The sequence below is a fragment of the Varanus komodoensis genome, unplaced genomic scaffold (genome assembly GCF_004798865.1).
Source record: "Varanus komodoensis strain SLA01 unplaced genomic scaffold, ASM479886v1 scaffold7_1, whole genome shotgun sequence".
NCBI lineage: Eukaryota > Metazoa > Chordata > Lepidosauria > Squamata > Varanidae > Varanus > Varanus komodoensis.
This window is the reverse complement of record NW_025336479.1, coordinates 1,426,422-1,436,703: the sequence shown is the minus strand read 5'-3', so window position 1 is coordinate 1,436,703 and position 10,282 is coordinate 1,426,422.

Here is a 10,282-nt window from a genome sequence, read left to right as displayed (position 1 = left end):
ATTTAAAGAGCCACTGGCATGGTTGCCCCTCCCCAGTCAGCAGCTGGACAGTGGGCTGAACAGCTGGCCGCATGGGGCACCTGGTCACAGGCTTCCACATGATGGAAAGCTGTGCTGGATTTCTTTTTAAATAAAAATCATAACATTGATACTGGCATCCATACCTATAACAGTGTATGTAAAGGTTATGCAAATAGGTGTTCTTTTCGTGATGTATTTCTCCTTCTGGGTGATGCATAAGTGGCCACACTAATGTGTTTTGTGTATCTGCGTGTTTGTGCATCTCTCCCTTTGTGGTAACTATGGGCTAATGTCAGGTTCCTACTGAAGGCAATGCTGAAATGTGGAATAAAGTATGACTCCAATTAGTTCTCATCTGATTATTCCTCTTTGCCACCTTTCCTGAGTTTCACCCAGGGCGCAATGGACTATATGCTCTCCGTATTGCCGTGAGCCCTTGGATCAGCCAAGATGCCTCCAGGCCTTTGTTCCCCATAGCTCCCTGCCTATCAAACCTGGCACTGCTGGCGTACTTACTCGCTGCTGCATGGCACTATGTAACTGCAGAGAGTCAAAGAAGTCATGATTTTTAAAATCTCTCGATGATCAATTGCTTCTTAACAGGAGTGAACCAATAAGTCTGCAAAGCACTTCCTGGGCGGTGTGGAGGGGAGAAAAGAAGCAGCGTGGCTTGGTTGCCCGCAATAACTGGGACCATTTGGAGGATCAAGCCCCATGGCAAGAGGTCAAGCTGGGTGTCTCCAGTCAGAGTCCACCCCTGGCTTCCCCACGTAGCCCAAATGTAAGAAAACTGTCCAAAAGTTATGATCTGGGTTTTCAAAAACTGCTTCTGTCTTTTGTTCTGTCAACTGGTGGAAATGGATGGATGGAACCTGCAGGGTTCATTAAGAGACAGTTCTCCTATTCCCCCTCCCCAACTTCGCCTCAAGTGCAGAGCCCAAGTGACATCAAAGCCACAGAATGTCTAATCCTGTTTTGAATCAGTGTTAGTGCATGCACAGAATGTTAAACAGGGAATCCAGCAGCAAAAAAGGGGGGAAAAAGGAAAAGGGGGGGGATTATCTTTAATTTCCTGAGCAAGTGAGCAAAGGCGGCAGGGAGAGAAAGGAGAGAGAGAGAGACTTTGAGGAAGAGGAAGGAACTCAACTGGCACATGAGTGGTGGTGGAAGAAAGGTGCGTGAAGGAAAGAACCAGCAGGGCCAAGAGGGTGTGCATCACAGCCGATGGAAAGGTGAGTGACAGCCATGCCTAGAAGCAAGAGGAGCAAGGGCTGGTTCCTGTAAGGGCCGAACCTGGACTAGACCGAGTTTTTTTCGCTTGCCCACCAAGCTATCACTCCAGTCCAGATGAAGAGTCCGTGGAGAGAGATGGAGGGCAAGGGGTGGCGGTGCTCCTGGACTGTCATTCCCCACCGTGTCGCTGCCTTGAGGCCCACTCCTGAGCAGCAGGAGAGTGGAGACCTTTTCCTCTTGAGCATGAAATGCCAGCTAAACTCTTTGCTCCCTCACGAGAGTGGGTGCTAGAGTTGCCAAGAAGAACCTGCTGCAAAGGGTGGAAGTTGCTGGTGCTCATTGTTTTCCTGAATGACGCTTTGCAGCCTGTCAGCAGAGGAAGGAAAGCATATGATGTCCCAGAGCATCATATGCTTTTCTCAAGCGTCTCTGTAGCTGCTTCTCGGGGCTTCTCCGGAGCCCTTCCTCCTGAGGGACATGAGTCACGTTGTGCCCAACGGTTGGGCAGCAGGGGAGCAAAAAGCAGTTGAAGAAGTTGAAAGGCAGATGCTTAGCATGCTCTGCACAGCAGTGTGTGTGTGGGCAGGCAGGTTAGGCTCAGCCTGGCTTGATGCAAGACTCAGACCGAAGGCACTTGAAGAGGCTGGGTGCTGGCCACCTCCTGCGCTCTTGTCTCTCACCCTTCCAGCGCCCGGGGTGATGTGCTTTGGGAGCCTTGCTTGCAACAGCAGGGTGCCAACAAAAATGGGGGAAGGGAGTAGCAGAGATGGGCAGAAAGTAGATCCCCAGGTGTTTGGGGGCTCCCAGCCTTTCTGCCAATCGGCCGTGCTTGCAGAGACTTCTGAAAGTTGCTCCAAACCATTCTGCCCAGTGCCCACCCCTGCCACTTCTTGCAGCCTCCAGCTGCAACTTTGGCAGCCCTACTTTCCAAATAGCTACAACCTGGGCAAAGCCTGATGATTGTGATTATGGTTTAAGCATTCCGGATTCCAATTTTAACAGGGGTGTATAGGGGGATAAAATGTTTGTGCAAGCGGATGTGCAAATTCTGGGAAAAGAAACTTCGGCTCTTTGCCATTCAAGTCTAGGACACCAAGCATGGAGCTGTGCAGGAAGTCCCGCAGGGCCACTTTTAAAGCCGTTGGGGAGCTCACTCAGGAGATGCACAAAGGGAGCCGGTTGGAATTTGCTCGGCTGGTTTGGGAAGCTTCCCTGAAATTGGTTACTGTAGACAAACTCTGTGATTGCACAGCTCTGTGGAGCCTTGGGAAAAGTCCCTTCAGCTTTTCTGCACAGGTCCATAGGATCAGAGCTGTATAGCCAAAACAGGTACCAAAAATAACAAGCCTGTGAAGGGAGCTGTCTAAAAGCAAGGAAAACAAAATAGGAACTGCAGAAATCGTTTCAGCTCAGCTTTAGCAGCACTGTAATTCTATCAGGGCTGGCTCTACAATTAGGCAGAGTGAGGCACCGGATACTAGGAGGCGGAGCTGTGTGTGACACATGGCCAGCGGTGCACCCCCAAAATAGCCCCTGTGATTTCTGTTACTGCTGTCAATAGAAGGTCCAGCTACTGGTCCAATCAGCTTTGCTGCATGGAATGGGGATGAGGGAGCCTTGCCTTGCCCTTTGCCTTGGGCAGAAAGCTGCCTCAGGCCGTCTGGGGTACAGCCCTGGGGCCACGCGGCAAGTGCTGGCCCTGGTGTCATGCAGGGGCGTTCAGCCGTGCTCACTTTCAGGAAAGGCACTCGCACTGGCGGGATGCGGCTGGTGTTCTACCTGCTGCCCATCTGGTCGTGTACCTGGGTGCCAGGTCTGCAGATTAACCTGTGGCCATTTAAAAGTCCTGGTAGCTTCTTTAGCCAGCGCTGCACTGCTGCATTCATGGTCTTAAGGGATGGGGGAGCCTTAAGATGATAATGCACATTCCTTTACATTCATCATGATGTGGGAAGTCAGCCCTGCTGAGCTTGGGGGCCCTCCTGCTCCTGCTGCGGAGTGGTGCCCTGGACCTCTGTGTCCTGATGGAAACACGGTCTTCGTCATGGAAAGCGGAGCAGCAAGCACGCTGTTGTGGTCATCCTTGTGCCTGAGACAGAAAGTATCCCCCCCACCGACCACCACCCTACTCAACATCCGCTCCCCGCACCACTGCCATGATCATGAGCAGGGTCTTCCCCAATCCGTGTGTGTGTGTGTGTGTGTGTGTGTGTGTGAGAGAGAGAGAGAGAGAGAGAGAGAGAGAGAACAGGTGCAGCTCCCGACCACTCCCTCATCATCACACGCATCCCAGGGACTGTATGAGTTGCCCTCCCCTGATCTACTGCAGCCTCGCTCCAGCCCAGCTCTTCACTGGCCCAGAGGTCCTATCATCCTGCTCTTCAACAGCTTTAAAACCCCTTTAAACATACTCAGCAAAAGCAAACACTTGGGGCTCTGCCTGGCATTTAAAACCTTCAGGTTGTCATGCTTACATGGATCGCGGGACTAACCGACCCCTCTTCCTTGGTGTGGAGGGCCCTTGGGGGATTGTAGGTGGAATGAGGGTGGCCTGATGCTGAGAGGACAGGACTCCTGCACCTTAAAAGCAATACGGAAAAGGGACTTTCAGCAGGGGGAGCTTGGCATGACATTTTATGGAGCAGACACGCTTCTGTTATATGGAGCATGCCCTTAGAATTAGAGACATCTGGCTCACAGCATGGACATCTTTGGCACTGGCTGGCTTTTCATTCATTCAGCAGGATTTCTCTTTGCCTGCTTGGTAACCACATCTGTATTGCAATAGCGGGCTGAGCTCAGCGATGTTGCAAACTGCATAAATGCGATCAAACTGAATGCCACAGAATGCACCTATGTGCCAGAAGGTAAAGGAGCAGAGGTACCATAGATGATGATGAGCAGAAGGTTTTACTTTATTGTTCACATAAAAATGTTTCTACGCTTCATATTTTGTCTGAGAGTCAGCAGGCAATGCAGGGCCAGGTATGTATGATGGTTTTAAACCACAGCTTGGCCCCAAGACCTTAATTGCTTTATACAAGGGCTCCTAGATCCAGCTGCCTCCAAATCTCCTCTCCCAACGATCCCAGTATAGACTGCTTTTTCCTCACTGGCAGGAAAAACAAGGAAAGTGTAACCAGAATCAGACTCACTGGTGTGTGTGCAGCCCTGACCTCCTAGAAGGGGATACATCCCTGAAACATGACAAAACTCTCCCTCGGTTCCTTCTCTCCCTCGGGTGGCCAGCCTGTTCCCTCCCTGTATGTTCATGATGACCCCCTTGCCCTCCCTGCCCCCACCTTCTCTCTGCCCCTTCCCAACCTCTAAACTCTGAAAATCTGAAGATTTTGAACACCACGTCCCACAAAAACAAATCAAATTCCTCTTTTGTTTATGGATGTGACAAGCCAGTGGAAACAAGCTGAATTCATAAAGCCGATTTTTCAAGAAGAAAGTGGTATGCACATCCTTTGCCATGGGGTGATTGCTATAGGTCCATTTGGCTAATCTGAGTAAGTAAATCTGAAAGGAAGCAGCTGCTTCCTGCCTTCTGCAGACCTGTTCTGACATACACACCTGCATACCTGGAGTCGGACGAAGCCAAGAGGAGAATTGCTGTCCCTTCTTCTTCTTCAGTGATCTGCTGATGCGTCTGCGTCCAGACCTATCTAAAAACACACTCTCATTATTATGATCTGCTGAAAAAAGGTCTATATAAACCAGCAATTTAAACTATTGCAAGATTGGGGTTTTTAAAACACAAAATATCAGATGATTTGCAACCAGAAAAAAGGCTTATTTTGTGGGATCGGGGAACATGTATAAGTGTCCAGGCGACACCATTCCGCGTAACGCTGCACTCTCAGTGCTCCGGCACTTCCTGCCTCCTCTTTGTTGTTAGTCGCGAAGTCGCGTCCAACCCATCGTGACCACGCTGCCTACTCTGCCACCAACCAGAATCCCAAAGAATGATCCCTATACATCTATTTTCTATCCTTCTGGGTTATCATTCATAAACCTATTTGTAAAAAAAAAAAGAAATATGGAAGCAGAAACGCATGTTGTTCTTATTCTTATCCCCTGTGGGGATGCTTCCAAACCTTTTGAAAAATCTGAAATGCAATCTACTTGCACAAAAATGGAAGCCACTGTTATTTTGGTGGCCGGATCCACGGCAGACTAGAATGCAACACACCTGTCAAGAGACAGTGAGCACAGGTTCGCTGGGGGTGTACAATCAGAAGAACGTTACCATTTATTCAGACGTACAGGTATGCAGCATGGGGATAGCCCCAAAAAGGGCCTGCCAAGAAGAATTCTGCACAGATGTGTTAGGAGGCATAATCTGTATAATTTATGGGTTTTGAGGAGTGGGCTGGGGGGGCAGGGGATCCGTTTGCCAGAGGCACTTGATACTGGAAACAAAGGCTGAATTGATTGAGACAAGGGAAGAAGGGGGTAGGGAGCTCTGGACAGACATATATTAGCACATCTAAACAGGGTGTAGGTGAGGAACAAGACTGACAAGGTAAGTTTGCTGTGCAAAGTGGAATACCCATTTTAGCAGGTTGCTGGCAGTTTCAGGCTTTCTGCCATCGTATTATGGCAGAGCTTTGGCTCATTTAGTCCTGACACACCATTATCCAGGTCCAGCTAATCAATAATGGGTTCCAGGGGGTTTTTTTAGGGTGTGGCTGGGAATCTTTGTGCCTGTTTTGGGGAGTTAGGTCAAGTCATGTTTTAGAATGAAGTACATTTGGAAACAGCTTTTATGCCTCAAATTAGAAAGGACAATATCAGATCAGACTGATTTACATAATCATTGGATCATACAAAATGATCATTTATTCAAAGACACTAGACATCAATACAAAATATTGCATTTAAATAAAGATGACACAGACCTAGATTCAACAGAATATATGTGAAATTCTGGATGAAATGATGTCAAAATGGCATTGGGGTGAGTGGGAAGAAACCCTTGTTGTTAACTTTAGAGAGGAAAAGAAGATCTCTGGATATAATAATCTGCTTGCAAAAGCATATGCAAGAAGATAAAAATCTGGACCCTCCATTGAAGCCACTGGCAAACCAACAGCCAACCCAGAAAGCAACCTCTTGGTGATTCGGAGTAGGCTTAGCTTGCTTTCTGGATGAGCTTATCTCTGCAGCCTCGCTTCTTGCTTCCCTTCCCTTCCCTTCCCTTCCCTTCCCTTCCCTTCCCTTCCCTTCCCTTCCCTTCCCTTCGCTTCTATTAGCAGCCCCATTGTGATGTGTTATCTTAAACCAGGAAGCTTTGGAGCAGCAGGGCTGGGGAAAGGATCAGCATTTCTAGCCAGTGTCCTTAATCTGTCAAATTGCTGACTGGTGCTTCTGGTTATAATCATATGAAAGCAGGTTTTATTTCAGTGGAAAAATATTTCCTGTCTCTTTCCAAACTGCAGCTCTTGCCTTCTGGAATCGTTGCATCTAGTAGAGGGGCTGAAGGGATCAGAGGGGACAGGCCAAAGAAAAAGCACGTCCAGAATATTGGTGGCAGGAGGAGGACGTGGTGGCCAGCTTTTCTGCAGCTCGGCTCTTGTGCCTCTTGTAATAGGAAGATGACATGATTTTGTCTTCTGGTTATGTTTTGTGACCTATGACCACACCATTTTTGCATGGCATCCATGGGCTTGCCATGGTACAAAACTCAGGTGACAAAGATGTTTTGAGGGTCAGACAACCCTCAGGTAACCCTAAAGCAAGCCAAAGGCTTCAATTTAGTTATAGTAACAGTCTAAAGTTGGAATGTGGAGGATGAGCTACACTTGCTGAAATTCCCTCTTCTGTGTAACTATTCAAGAAGCAAAAGCTGTTCTTGTTTGCATTTGAACACTGATGTGGGACTGGGATTAACTATGGTAGCCCAGGTCTCCTCCGATCAGTTCACACCTCTGTCAGGTTTGTAACAAGGAAAGGCAACTCAGAGACCAATCCATAATAATTTGACCTTCTTAGGCTACAATTTGACACTCAATTACCTGAGAATTCAATGGGATTTACTTCTGAGAAAACAACTCTAGAGCTGTGCTATTGGATGCTCTTTCATAAATACTTCATAGGCTGTGCTACATCGTGTTATGCTTAGCATTGGACAATCTGCTGTAAACATCTTCCTCTATCTAGGGAGTAGGGCTTGAAGACCCTTCAGGGTTTCTCAAGACCTATACCTTTATATTTATGACAAACTGTATACAAGTCTATTCTCAGATCCAACAGCTGGCTTTAAAGTTTCAAGAGAGCAGGTTGTATTCAATTAAAAGAAATGATATAATGAGTACAATAAGAAAGGTGTGGTTCATTACTAGACTTGAAAAAACAAACTGCTACAAATTCTCCCATTGCTTTGCCCTTGCTTGGGACAGCTACCTTTTAATTTCACTAAATCTCATTCCCACTCAGAAAGGGCAAGCTGCTTCCCCAACTAAGTTTGCATCGGGATGCACATTCCACAGAGGATACCCATTCCACTATTGGCTACCCTATTATATGCAGAGCTAGTGCAATTTCACAGTGCAATCCTATGCATCAGTGCAATTCTATGCACTGATTTCACAGTGAAATCCTATGCATCAGAAGTAAGTTGATTTGAATTCAATGGGGCTTTACTTCTAGGTAAATGGATATAGATTCAGACCTAGGGATATAGATTCAGACTTATTCAAATATATGCTTAGTCAGAAGGAGGTTTGCATTCAGAGGAGCTTATTTGGTAAACATATATAGGATCGTTGCCTTAGGCTGCACTCCTAGATACACTTTCCCAGCACCAAGCCTCATTCAAGATACTGAGTTCAGGCAACAGGATTCTGCATAGTCTGAACCCAGATGCACTAACAAGCCATGGCTTGTTAACCACAAACATGAAGAGAACCCATGGTGTGTTGTGGGGTTGTGAACTGTGGGTTGTTCCCCACAGTTGGTTTTCTCAGCTGGGTTCGGACAACACAATAACCCAAATTTCACCAACAACCTGAGGTTGTTGTCTGAACCTAGTCACTAGGACTTCCTTCTGAACAAACAGGCAAAGAGTTGCACTTCCGGTTAGACTTCAGTTGCATGAAAGTCTCTTTAAACAGAGCTCTGGGACTTATTTCTGAATAGATATGCAAGGGACTGTGCCATTAAGATGTGCTTAATGTGCCATACAGCTGCATTTTCATGGTATGGGGCATAGATACAGAGGGTTTTCATAACAGAAGAATGCCTCAGCATTTTGTGATGGCACCTTTTGGAGTTTCACACTCTCACTTAATGCATCAGCCCTGCTGAGTGAGGAGGTGGAAACCCATCAGCCTGTGCCAAGCATTCAGTCTGCTTCTTCATCTGCGGTGCTCTGTCTCTGCCCCACTGTGAAACTTTCAGCTAATACTCTACAGTGATTGTTCTGCTGTCTGGGATATTATACAGGTAACAGCAGGCCACCTGCTGGCTGAAAAGCTCTCAAAGTGGCCGTCTCAAGCCTGGCAGGCATCCTACGTCCCATTAGGCTCAGCTGGGAATAAAATCATTGGAGGAGATCCATTTTTCATTTTTCATAGCGCTCAGAAATAAAGGTGCAGTGTCGAGACTCACCTCTAGATGGCAACAGTGACCCATCCAGAGAGCGTCTCACCTTCCCCAGCTTCAAGGGGCCACTCTCGGCATAGGGCTTTTCCCCTACACAAAAAATAGAGGGTGAGGTGGAGGGACTGCTGTGTGAAAACGGCACAAACGCTTTTTCCCCGGAACACGATCTGAGCTGTTCTATCCTATTTATACCAGAGGTTCTTTTCCAAAGGGGGTGAACATCCAGAGAGCCAGCTGAGGTGGAGAATAGCTGCAGGTGCATCATTTGTCCGCAAAGGAAGTCTAGAGAGGGAGTGACGCAGTCCCCTTGAAATGCTGCCTTCCTTTCTCTCATTGGCACAATCGCCTGCACCCCACGAGCCAGCATGGGTGTCCTCCAGGGGGGCAAGACCTCCTGCAGCCAAAATCCTATCCCAGAAGGCTCTGGGGGGACCACGCTTGGCTCTGGGTGAGGCTGAATGTGAGGGGGTGGGGCCAACATACCACCCTGCTTTTGTTGAAGGCTCTCCCTCAGCCTTTCAGTGTGCCAGGGCGCCATGCTGGTGAGAGTGTTGGGCTGAGGACCTGGAGATCCAGGTTCTGGACCCTCCTCAGCGATGAAGCTCCCTGGGTGACTTTGGGACAGTCACAGACTCTTAGCCCGACCTACCCCACAGGGCTGTTGTTGTGAGGATAAAATGAAGCTATGTGCACAGGATGAGAAAAGGCAGCATGTCAATGAAATGTAATAATAATTTCAACCTTTTAAAATGGGTGTGGGGGACTGTACCAAAGCTGAGAAATCACCAAAAGAGTCATGGTTTGGAGAATGGGGGCATGGTCTTCTGGGAAATCCTGGAGGGCTGGACTGGGGACTCCCCAGGCCTGTGAACCTGTGGAAGTTCCTCACCCCTGTGGCCCTGCAGATTTCCACTCCTATTATTGCTAAGTGCCAACAGTCAAAAATAATGGGGCTTGTAGTCCAGAAATATCTGGAGGGCCACAGTTTCCCCCTGCTGATGTACACAGTGATCCTCTGCTAGGTCACCAAGGGCTTCCTTGCAGTGTATTTCTCCTGCTATTGGGCAGGGTGAGGAAGGCAGCCTCAGGCAGTTGATAGCTGAGTACAATGAAAAGGAAAGCAAGTGAGCAAGTATTTAGTGATGGTAGTGCTGCTATTATTATTCTGAAGCCTCTGAGAAGTGGTGCCATTTGGATCTTCTGCCTCAGGAGCACCCAGTGCCTTTCCTCTCTGCTGGACCACCAGTGTCCATTTTAAACAACGGGATACCCGTTGGGCACACCTGGTCTTCCAAGGTGCACACTGTCTCCCTCAGTTGCAAAACAGAACTATTCAGGCAGAGGCCTTCTCCACCTGAGACCAGGTTATTATTATTATTATTATTATTATTATTATTATTATTATTATTATTATTAT